This window comes from Lepisosteus platostomus, chromosome 12 (genome assembly GCF_059453375.1).
Source record: "Lepisosteus platostomus isolate fLepPlt1 chromosome 12, fLepPlt1.hap1, whole genome shotgun sequence".
In the NCBI taxonomy this organism is placed as follows: Eukaryota; Metazoa; Chordata; class Actinopteri; order Semionotiformes; family Lepisosteidae; genus Lepisosteus; species Lepisosteus platostomus.
In genome coordinates this window covers 22,658,651-22,671,832 of record NC_142622.1, presented here as the reverse complement: position 1 = coordinate 22,671,832, position 13,182 = coordinate 22,658,651, and the positions used below count along the sequence as shown (strand labels likewise).

Here is a 13,182-nt window from a genome sequence, read left to right as displayed (position 1 = left end):
TTTTGGTTGAAGGTACACTGACATTTAATTCAACAAATACAGATAAATTCAACATATCATCTACTGCAAAAGTCACTAGCTATGAGCATGTGGAGCCATTCCTGGAAGTAATACAAGCTACGTACATGCTTTACACCAGATTGCAGATGGATTATACTCCCTTCCTCTCAAAGAGCCTGGACAAGCATTTGGCTGTTCACTGGTCTCTGAGCCCTAGATGTTACACGTCATGCAAAGGCCATCGGGTCTTTGGTCTAACAAAACCTTGGTCCAGATTCTACCATACCAATGGCATAAAGGTGCTGTTTTCTTTTTTTTCCCCCACTCACAATCTCACATTATTAAGGAATTTAGCATTTATGAAACTAAGTCAATTAAGCAAGTTAAGCAACAAGATGCCCAAACTTATTCAAATGCATTTTCTTTTTTAAAACAGATGTGTGCATACATTGAATACTACGTGTATTCTGATGCTCACTATATTTCTGAAAATAATGCACTTTCTTATGATGCTGCTGGTGCTGCTAGTTCCTACATGGGCTGGATTATCAAGACCTCTTTTCAAGAAGATACCTGTTCTTAATTAAGAAACCTCATAAGTTAAATTAAAAAGCAAACGGATAAAAATCTGTTTGGTCTATCTGATATCCAGTCTATCAGCTGGTCTATCTTTCCCTTGTCCTGTTCCATCCTCTCTCCCATCAGTAACGCACAGAGAGCCTTGACATTTCAGGACATTCATGCAAGAAAACCAAAAAACTGCCACTGCACAGTTACTTTAGTAAGACTCAGCCAGCATTAGAAAGCTACTTGTCCTGGTGCAGGGGCTGCAGCACCCCAGAGCCTGTCCCAAAATCATTAAAAGAGAGCGAGGCAGGACCCCAGGCCCATCTCAGAGCGCCTGAGCAAGAGGGCTCTCAAAAACGGTACAATCTAATAGATCATACAGCCGCAACACAGCGCCAATTTTAAATAAACTCCACAGGCTTGAGAAGTAACAAATTATATGGGAAATCAGGGGTGTTTTCACAACGGAAGAGGTTTTTTGAAAATTCATAGAAGTTAAACTGCCTCTGTTCAGCAAATACCAAGTGAGGCTGGCATTTGATGCAGCTTCATTAAATCTGGTGTGAATAACTTGGGAGCAGAGAAATGAACGGGAAACAGATTCATGCTTTATAAAGACTAAAAGAAGGGATAAAGACTTCAAGCTTTGAAGTCTACAAAACTAAAAACAGACCAAATTAATTTATACCTTTTATGACTTTTAATATAGTATATATAAACAGAAAACCTGTCAAAATTACACATTTCTAAATGAATGATAGTCAAATGTATTAGGTCCTTGGCAGTATTTTGTGAACCTTCTTTTGTCTTTCATAATCACAAGAAGGTGCTTCCTGTACATTTTAAAGGGTTTTACTCCTCATGAGGGATGTTCAGCCTCTTCCCTATTATATAGTCCTGTAGTGACAAAGCTTCAGTTTCCTGACAAGAGATACCAGTTAATGGCTAGACATTGCGAAAAACTTTGGAACCTGTCCCTCTGTTCTAACTACAGCACCAAGAGAGGATGCAATCAGTATATATATATATTGTTGTAAGTGCAGAGTTATGTTAAAATAATGTAAAATTGTACAAAGTACTAATAAACATTTAGTTTATTCTGGTCTCCACATTCCACAAGACGTATTGCTGTTATTGTATCAGTTCAGAGAAGAGAAATGAGATATATTCCAAAGTTTAAAGGAATGTTCTACATTGACAGGCTATAAGAACTCAGCCTTAAAGACAAGTATTCACAATTCTAAAAGACACTGATCTGTCAAACCAGAGAACTTCTTCAGAATCACCAGTGAAACACAGATCAGAGAACATGGGTAGAAACTACGTGAAAGTACATTTAAAAAATTTGGAAGCACTTCTTTGCCCCAAGCTTTGGGGAATTATGGAACAAGCTACCTAGCCATGTTGACGAAGCTGATAACTGGACACCTGGATGAGATCCTCAAATCAATTCATTTATCAAACAGGCTAGACAGGCTAAATGGCCTCCTCTTGTAACATTTATGTAAAGTAGTTAAGTAATAAAAAACTTCTACACGAAGACTTTGATTTTCATTATCCTTTGTGCTAATCGTACATCTGTTCAAAGCTCCATCAGTGTTTCATTCACCACTACCATGTGGTCCCATTAGACGAAGGAAGTCTGGTAGAAGCTGTTAATCAAACCTTGTGTCTTTTCTTTGTTGCTATGGAATTCTCACGGGGTTCCTGAGGTAAACCTCAAACATTATCTTAAAGAAGGCACTGAGCCCTGATGAAACTCTTTGTTTTCTTAAGGTTCCCAGTTATAGCCCGGGGATGTAAATTATTCTCCAAACCACTTTTCTGACCTCATGTTTGGGGTAAAATGTTCTTACATCCTCTTTCTGGAGGGGTAGCGACCATCACATCAGATACATTAAACACCAAAGTCAAAACTGAGACGTCATGTGGTTTTTCATAGCCACCACTATGGTCAATAATCTTTTCCGTTAGATCTGACACTTCTCCGATTTTCCCCATGTTAAAGTGGTTCTGAGAGTTTTGCTTGTTTTCAGACTCCTTAAACAGCCAGTGGCGATCAAGGTGACGTTCCAGAAGCTTCTAAATATTTTCACTGAATCTATCAGGTAAGTCTACGGCATATTCGACAATTAAATGTATAGCAATTATGTTTAACCTTTATAAGGCATGAACATTATGTACTTTGAAAAACAATTATTTTTATAGTTGTACTTTTTTATATATTCAGTACTCCTATTCATACACAATTACATTTTACATCATAAATGTTGAAGCATCTTGATATACACCTGTATTATTTCCAAACCAACTTGTCAGCTCATCAATAATAAGAATAGATTCAAGGGCTATTGTATAGGGTTTATATGTATGAGACTTATTTCGCAATAAATACCAAAGACAGGATGAATAATTTATGTCCAGGTAAAGAAATATCCACTCAGGACAGTAAGGGGGACATGGAAAGCAAGGAGCTGTGGACAGTGGTCAGAAAGAAGACAATACAAACCAATAGAAAAACATTTGCTCAGAGCACCACTGTAGGAACCAGCTCTCCCAGACATTACAAATGTTCTATTTGTCTGGATTACAAATACTGCAGGTGCCAGAGGCACCAGCTGTTTCCAGGAACTGAGTCTCAGCTGAAAACTATAGGAGGGTGTGAAGCCTCAGTCAAATTCAATTTCTGTAAAGCCTCTTTGCGGCAAGGTATTTCATTACAGGAATACATGCTGCTGTAGCAGCGTCACTGAAACTGTCATTCCCAATCCACAAATGGAAACGAACCAGAACGGACAGCCCTGTATCACAATTGCCACTTCTCTATATATATATATCCTCTTGACCCAAGCATTTCACATTGCCAGTTATGCACACCTGGCCACAACAGTAACAGACCCAGGTAAGTTACACTATGACATGGGTATTTTCAGGAAGTACCTCTGCTGCAGACATGCAGGGGGCACTTACTGGACCTCCTGCTAAAAAGGACTTTAAGCCGAGTGTGGAATCCTACGATCACTCAGTTCACAAGGACGTGAAGGGCAAATCTGATTATGCTATGACACATGCTGTTAGCGATATAGGCTATGGGAAAGGGTACAAACAAAAGGCTTTTAGTATAGTATTCCTAGTGCTGGAGTCTCCACCCTCTTATATTCAGGTATCCCAGCTTTAGGTTCAAACTGAAAGCGTCTTTCTGAATGTTGATTGACTGGAACGCCAGAAAGCTTTTTTTTCTACTCATACTTTTGGAACTGAAATGCAATAGTTAAAAGGCAAACCTCCAGCATGTTTAAGACCTGAAAACAGTTCAAATGAATCCTATCATGAAGTGAATTAAGATCGTGCGTGTGTAACTGAGAGCCGGGCTGGAATGCAGGTGTCTTCCGGGACCAGGATTGGGAAATCCAGATCTAGAGCACTGTGGAGATCCTCAGCCACAAAGCCAACCAGGGAAAAAATCATAATAATGATAACCTCACTTTATTAGCCCTATACAATTTCTTGCATTAGGAATTCATATTTTCGCATACCCCAGCTTGCTCTCCATGAGACACAGACACGCAGACAGGCAGAAAAGCTTGGGGTCAGACATTGTACAGGCCCCTGGAGCAGTTGTGGTTAAGGGCCTTGCTCAGGGGCCCAACAGAGCAGGATTCCTCTGCTGGCTGCGGGATTTGAACCGGCAACCTTCCAGTCACAGGCACAGATCCTTAGCCACAGAGCCACCGCTCCACACAACAAAAATCATTTGTAGGGCAAAACCAGAAGGAGGCAAACATAAAAATGGAAAAGTGCTATTTATTGAACTGATAATAAAATGCAGCCCTCATAGGTGCAAGGTCATAAGGTGAAATTGTCACCTAGGGAGCAGGCCTGCATTTTAGCACAGTTAAGCGCCATGTTCGAACTCCAACATCACTGCAGTGCCGGAAAGTTTCTGCAGTACAAGCTGTTAACTGCCTACTTCAACAATTACCTTAACTTGCTATTACCAATTAGGAAATAATAATTTGAGGCTTTTCTAATCATTTTGTAAGTGGATTTTACTCTGATTAATGGCTGTCGATGGCTAATAATAAAAGCCAAATTGAATGACGCTTACATGTCCTTTCATTTGCTCTTTAATCCAACCTGAAAGTAATGCTATTATTGTAATTTCATTTCTTTCCATTACCTCGCATGCGTACCCAGACTTATTTATTGTTTGTGCTCATAAAATATCACAAAAACCCACCGCGTGCTGTCTGACACTGGCCCCAGTGCTGCTCACATCTAATTCGCCCTGTGTCACCTCCAATTACTGTGCACACTCCCCTCATTCGCATTAACCCCTGGACCGGATCGCGCCAGCACAAGCTCGAGGCAGAGTTTCAAACATTTCTGATGGGCACTTTCATCCTGTTTCTCCGCTGCCTTTTATAAAAAGCACACGGGAAATGGCTGAACAAACAGCACATATCGGCAGTCAGATGCCTCCACCCCAGTTTTCTGCAGCCTTCGTCTCTCATCTGAGTTCTATTTGGACACCCTGTACTCAATACCACAGCAATGCGTGTGTTCAAAAACATCATGGCCGGAGCAAAGAACAACAACCGGGGAATTAAAAAAGACAAAAAGAACAGAGGAAACTCGCACCTCTACGATGGTAAACACGAGCCACGATCTCGACTTGAACCTTTTTTTTGTTCTGCAGCCTTGGTTGAGGGTTGTTTTTTCCCTCTGGCAAACTGTCAGTGTTAAATATTTGCTTGAAAAAAATGCTAAAACAAATCCGCAGAAGCGTATCACATGACATAACAACTTTTCAGGCCCAGTAAAATTTACATGTGGACAGGATGAGCCCCATGTATCTCAGGCTCAGTCTCAAACCTGTCACGAGCCTATTCAGTGACACAGATCTTTCTAAGCAAGCATAGTATCACCTGCAGACTACGAATAAAGTATCCACAAATTTGTGTTCCACAGTGAGGGATGGATGATATTTATTAATATTAATGTAACAAAAGCAGCTACCATTTTTTCTATAGCTGTAGCTTACGTCCATACATTTATTTAGATCTTTTTTTTTAGATCTCTTTTAGTCTTCTGATCACTACAGGTTCCCATTATTCTAGATATTCTTACTGTTGCTTGCTGGGATCTTTGCCTGACCAGACAAAATCGATTCCCACACATCCTATTTATGACAAACTACAGCCACTGAGGCATTACCACGTGCCTCTTAATCATTGCTATACATTTCATAAGGACCTATATAATCCTCTATACCAAAATCAACTTAATCCAAGGTCTTGGGTTTCTTATGTGGCCTTTTTAGAAGAATAACTGTGACAGTACTGCCAGTACTCTTCAGATGCATTACTGACCACTCCTGCTCACTCTAAAGAAGCTGTGATCATGATGACACCTTGAAACTGAAAGTCATACACTGCATTAGGTCTCAATCATTACTAGCATGACATTTGTAGTTAGACTCACATTACACATTTTAAAACTGAACATTTATCCTGAACTGAACCGACAGGAACAACTGAGCACAAACACAAGGCATGGTAGACACCAATATGATCATAGAATTGTGTCCCTTGGTAGACAGCATTTTGAACATCTGCACATTCACTGCACTGCAGCTTGTATCCAGTCACTTCCACTGCAATTAATGCTCAATTAATTCATGTGCAAAGCAGTGTGGTTGCCATCAGTCATACAATAGTGCTTTCCTTACCAATCAAGCCATGTTTTATCTTTAAAAAGTCCTAATTTACCATCCCAAACAGATAAGCTACATTTGCTGTAATCCATGGTCCAGAGGTTTGAACATGAACAGGATTCCATCAAAAACACAGCACTGAAGCACCTTAGGCCAGAAAAGTCTAATCAATTCACAAACCAAGCACTGGGGAAAGTACTGTAATTCTGGCATAAATAACATAGAGAAATGTATACCAAAATCTTCTATCTCAGCCGTATTAAAATCAATACTGCTCAGGCACTGTAAAAGACAGTTATGTGGTTCGGCGCTTATTGCAAAATACAGGGCTGACATTTCCCAGTGATGCCTTAATCGCATGTGATCACCTAAAGGGGTCACCCCCCTGTCATATCTCAATTTCATTAGAAGTTCGTTACTCCCTCAGCTCTTCTGCATGTGGTAGTAATTGTTCAAAAGTTTAGAAACACAGCAATAGCAAACACTCCCGCACACAGTTCAAAAGAAAACTACAGAACAATAATGCAATAGCTCAGAGATCTGAGATGTATCAGACAAGTGCTGTTCCCCAGGTGCTCAAAAACTACAAGGATCTAGGAGTTGAGCAGTAACAAACAGGAACAGGTAGAAAAGGGGCTGAGGAGAAAGAGTTAACAGCTGGACCAACTGCTTGCTAAAGCTCATTTTGCAGTTTTTGTCGTCCCATGTAAAATCTAAAAGCCAACACTGTCACATTCGAAAGGGGAGTGCACACTTCAAATCTCTCTCATTAATTTGAACTTCTATCAAACATTTATAATAAAAGGGGGGAAAAGGGAAGTCTTCACCTATTGGCATTCTAATATCCATAAAACAATACAGTCTCATTACTGGAACTGAAGCAAATGAAATCTGCTGTGTAATAACTGTCTGTTCCATGCTCTGAAACCATTGCTCTTCCAATGTGCGTCTGATTGACTTGGACACAGAAATGAAAAAGTCAAAACTGAAGCTTAATTGTGAAGCAAAATTAGTGTTCTTTCTTTTTAGATTATCATTTATTTTTGACCCTCAGGCTAGGTTTTGTTAGGGCTTAATTTCCATGCAAAAATGTCAGGCTTGAATCATTATGCTGCATTTCATTAGCATTTATCACTTTCCTCTGGCACCCTGACAATGAACAACCCTGTTTAAACACAAGACCTTCATATTATTAAAACAGACAGAGGGACAAGGTGCTTGTTCAATAATGAAACCTTAGTTTTCATGTAAATGCTGTTTTCAAGTTCTGCACAGAACTAATCAAAAACAAGGAAATATATTGTAAGAAACAGAGGTGAAAACAATGCCTCTTATTTCAGTCTATTTTACGCCTAGTGTCTGCCATCCCTGAAGTGACCTTTGGTGAGGGACATTTTCAACACTCTGCAGTTGGCTTGCATTGACTTGGAAGTCAGGGCCTGAACAGACACAGAGAATCAGGACCTCTGGCCGGAGATATCAGCCAATTATAAAGCTGCTTCTCTCTGGACTGTCTGGAAGCAGATGAGCAGAGGGAACAGTCTCTGTGAAATTCGGGTGATGAGGTCAGAGGCCTGTACCCACTGGGGCTCAGTGTAAGAGGTCAAATTATGGTGATAAGGGCAATAAACCTGGGGAGTTTCCAATTAATTCATTAAGAATCACCAATTCCTCTCTCGCAACCATCAACAGAAATCAGTTCATGAGGTGAGGTTCTTCAGCTTGCATTCTGAGTAAATTTCATTGAGAAACAGGAATAAAAAAGTGAAACAAAAACAAATGATACAGCCACATCATAATTGGCTCTACATTGCTATATTGATTCTATAAGAGATGCCTACAAAGTCAGTACAAGTCCTAAAATAAAACTAGTTTAAGATTAATCAAAACAGTAATAAAAATAAACAGTAACCCATTTATATGCTCCCATGAGCATTAAGAATAGGCTTGTGAGGGTGGTCTGCCAGTGGTGCCTGATGATTATTTAACAGCCTCAACCTAACTTGGCACTGTGAATCGCACAAGGCCCAATTCTGGCAGTTCTGCAAAAGGTGTGCAGGGTTAGAGCTGAATCACCAATGGCTCTTTGTCCTGGCTGTTAATTTAAAGGCTGTATGCCTGTTTTTCTGTCTGTGACATGCAGACAGATCAGACAGAAGCACCCAGAGTTTCTAGGCCCCTGGATCCTCTCATCCACATGCACTGAATCGTGCTTTTGGGAAAGCTATTGTCTCTATTACAATGACTCCCACAGGGCTCCATTTTTTAGCATGCACCCTCAGTGCTAAGCGAGAGACTGCAGTATTACCATAACATGACAGGAGTGAGCACAAGGTTGTGAATACAACAGAATCTTATACACAATCATACGCATGTGCTGAACGGAATGGAACAGCTCTTCCTTGTCCACAGTATGAGCAAAGGCATTAAATATCTGTTTCCGCCACAGCCCTTGAAGTCAAAAGCAGTACAAGCTGCTCCTCCAGGTAAAGAGCACTGAACAGTGATCCAGGCAATCTAAGCCCCTGATGTTGTAGGCTCCCCCTCTCCCTTGCCTCATCCCAGCTCTGTACCACTTGTCTTGGACACCGTTTCAATTAAAATGCGATAAGGTGACAGTCTCCCGGACATGATAATAAGCAATGAAAACTGATTTCCCTCTTTTTTGCCATGAGCTCTTACAAATTATCAGTCTTTATATGTGCTCCCCCCCACCCCCACCCCCAGGGCAGACTCGGCTCTAATCAGCATTAATGGAGGGCAGCAGGAGCCTGTCAATAATCTCGGCCCTAACCCCCCAAGATGATTAATATTCCTGTCTGCCTAGCCCTGATGGGAAGAGACAGGGGCAGCTAGGCCCACCGCCCAATCGGATCTAGTAGGGTACTTAGACTGGGATGCACACTGCAGCACTGTGACACCCAAATGTATTGGACAAAGGTAAAAAGAAAAATCTAAATGTTGCACACTTCTTGTTTATAAAGGAAGATTCCTGCTATGTATCAACAGCTATCCATGATATGACATGCTCGACGCACACAATGGAGAAGACACAGACACAGCAGTATCAGACTGCTTCACGCAGGGCCCCTCAGAGACGACCGTGCGGAGAGGAGCACTGATTACAGCATGGGCTGTCAAAAGCTATGCAGGCGTTTGGAACAGAATTTATCTCCTTAGTCCTTCACGGTCACACAGTCCACATAGAATTCTCCTCCAGAGCAATGCAGCAAGTCACAGACGGCCATGGACAAACATAACGACACCATATAAACAGTGAGGTCACTTTTGTGACTGAAGAGACACGTGGTGCTGACAGAACCACCAGCACATGCCCCTCCTCCCCATGGTGCTTAAGGTTTGTCACAGAACAGCTGTCCACTATAGCCATGTTCCTCCCATGGTGAAAATATAAATGTCTGGTTTTTGCACGAGAGTCTACAAGATTAAGCAACCAGATTTAAGACTTCACATTTGCTCAGTTTTGTGTTCTGTCAAGGCCTCTGACCTTCAATTTGCCAAGAAAATGTAAGGAATTAGAATTATATTATCACTATGAATGCATGGACTTAAACTAGCACTAATTCATTTAAACAGTTTTCAACAATTATAAAACGAACCGCGAACGCATTTTTGGCTCCACTCAGGCAAAAGACACCTGTATTCTTTCACAAGATTCTTACACCAGACAGATATTAAAGACCAAATTTATCCCAGAAACTTCACCCCAACTTCTACCTAATCTCTCCATTAATTTCCGGGTTGTTGCTTTCGAACTTCCCCTGGAATTCGTCAACCAGATTTCAATCTCTTGAGCCCTCCTCGTACTTCCTCCTACCCACTCTCACAGCTTCTTACATCTTCCCAATCCCACCCTCCACCTGCACTCCCTCCCCCTGAACAGCCAAACATGCTGCAGCAGCAACAATTATGTTTTTAATTTTTATGTGTCAGAGTTGACTTAACTTCACCTTGTTCCAATGTGCAATACGTCTGTGCCATATAGGTTCAGTTTCATGAGAGTATTTGCCTCCAAAATCCATGATTAGAGGATCATGCGTAAGCTAACCAGTGGGAAAAGTACATCTTTATCAAGGTCTCTGTGTCACCATCATCATGAATGCCTGATCTACAGGAAATTGACAATTTCGTACATGATGATGTCTTCAGTTGATGTTAGAAAATTTCACACAGTATCTGACTCTCTACTGCATACCTGACTTCACAATACTTCAGCATGCCTAACAGTAACCATGATGAAATGAAGACAGGTCTACTCCAGCAAACAAACTGGCTGATGTGAAACTACGTCTTCTAAAGGTGAATTCCTTCCTCCTTCAGCTCCATTGCTCACAGATAAAACACAGCCACCTCTTCGGGTGCTAAAATGACCATCACTCTCTGGTTCCAGCCCCTCCGGAAAACAACTGTACACATTTATTTCTAACGATCATGTGAGCGTTTTCAACTCGGGTCTGGTTCAACATGTGGACAAGTAGCTTGAGTAAAGGTGTTCACCCTGATGTGCAGCCAATCAGTATGTCTTCACTCCCTGAAAGCCTGGCTTCAAGTCAGGCTTTGGGTAGAAAAACAAAACTTGCCATTTTGTTTCCTGTAATGTAAAAGGTCAGTTATTTTCACACCTGAGCCACAGACTCATCGGGTCAGACCTCATCCTGTTTTCCAAAGAGTTAAACAGACGAGACAACACATGACCTCTGACACTAGTCATGACATGACACTAGTCCATCACAGGGATGTTCCATCAGCAATGCTAATCCCCACTTACTGTATACAGCTAGGTGAACTGGAGCAACTGGAATAAAGCATAATAAAAATTCTTCAAAAGGTAGTACCAACATATTGATCTTTACGAAAGGGTTTAAAATAATTACGCCATCTCAGGACAAAGCCATCAGCCATTATCGGTTATCCCCTTCCATATAAAAACCACCTCCTCTGTAAGATCTGTCTTCCTGGTCTTTCAAACAACTGGAAGCACTGGAAGAGAACAAAGATTGTCGTGCCTTTTCTTTTAAGAAGTAACCCCTGTGAGGAGCTGAACTGTGGAGTACCAGAGCCCTGTCACTCTCCTACATCTGTCTCATTACGGCTGAACTGCGTGGCGTTTAACTGCGGCCGCTGACTGATGCCGCCTCCAGCTGACATTTACAAAGCAAGCCTTGGGTTTCCCCCCCCACTCTCTACTGCAAACTCTTGAGAAAGCTCTCCACATGCACTTTGAGCTTTTCAAGACTTCCCTATAGGGGAAATGCAAAGAGGGAAAAAAAAAGAATCAAACTACCCCTAACTGCAGCTCAGGGCGCGTTTAATCTTTAGATAATAACTGTGTGCTGCCATCACATAACGTCGCACTACCTATCGCAAAACAACAGTCTACAGAGTGCAGCCTGCTAAGCCAGGAAAGGTGCTTTCCTCTCTCTGGTACCACAAGAGTGGGTCTTGATGGAAGTTCTAACAATATGACCTGATGCGTGAGGCAAGGCAGCATCTGTGAAATAAAAAAATCACTGGGCTGTGAACAACGTAAGGCAAAGCAGACATGCAAGTCAACTGCCTTTGATTGTTAAGCACTGTAAAAGGGCCTTTCCCTAGTCAGCAAGTGTACTACGACATAAGAGCAAATAAAACATCGGTAGTCTATTAAGACAACTGTAATTTCTGTAATAGGTGTAGAAAAAATATGAGAGTCAAAAGCATTATGGTTGCAATCGCTGAAAACTGAAATGTTTAAACACGTGAAAGAAAGCCTGCGAGAAGAAACTGTACAAAGCACAAAAGTAGAGACAGACTTGAAGCAGGCTGATTGATGGGGTGAAGGAAGCAAATGCCTCACGTCATGCTGTAGCTCTCTAAAAACTGTAGACTCTCCCAAGAGAGGCTTTAAAACAGACTCTGCTCAGGACGCCACTTACAGCAGGTGTCAGGATCAGGCTGACAAACACACAGAGCAGGGTAACAGCTACAGTAAATGGGCAAGGCGGTATTTCTGCTGTAGTTTGTACTACTCCCTCGAGGTAAGCTGACAAGCCACAGCAACCTAATGTTTTAGCAGCATGTTCCAGTAGGAAGGACCAGATAATATCAAGTGCATAATCAACTTACTGTGGATAATTACAGCTGGGTGGTGAAGGATTGCTCTTTTTTCTGTTTTTCCTGACCAAACTATTATTTAGTCATAAGACAGGGATTTTGTTTATGAAAAGCACTATTTGTTGGGACAAGATGGATTTTCAGACATGGGAAATGGGACAGAGAGAGATCTGTGCAGTCTGCTGCCAGCTTATCTTAAGAGTACGGCTGTAACCGCCTGCTATCCTGCAGTAAAATGCTGCATCAGTGGTACAGGTACGAACCAGCCCGAAGCTGGGCCTTCATCTCTGAACAGAGATAGAGAGAAAGAGAGTCTTCATTATCCCCTGGGGGCCAAGTTGCTTTACAGCAGCAGTGTTGGTGTATAGACGGACAGAAGAGAAAAAAAACATGACAGGAACAACAATATGCATACATATTTGCAGGGAAAGTCAAGTGTTAAATAACGATATGGCTACAGGTATAAAAGAGAACTTAAATCTGTTGGGGAGTCAGTATTTCAATAGCTTCTTTCCTCAAGCAGTGCGATTGGCGAACACATTTAGCCATGCCCCTCGGACCACGCCTACACCATCTACCTCATTATGATTTCTTATTTATTGCACATCTCCAGTCATTGTTTACATGTCTGTATCGTTAACATTCAAACTGTTTACTTGTACATTGTCTACTGTTTGTATATTGTCTTGATGCACTGTCTGCACTTTGTGTTTTTACACTTGTTTTAACAATCGAGACTTTCTGTCAGTAAGAATTCCATTGTACCAGTACATGTATCGGTTACA

General features: G+C 41.4%; 1 protein-coding gene across 2 annotated transcripts in view; it reads right to left on the bottom strand.

Moving 5' to 3' along the window:
- The window catches only part of tex10 (testis expressed 10), a 38,932-nt gene that overhangs the window by 2,851 nt on the left and 22,899 nt on the right, over positions 1–13,182 (bottom strand). The gene's annotated exons all lie outside the window — the stretch shown is intronic.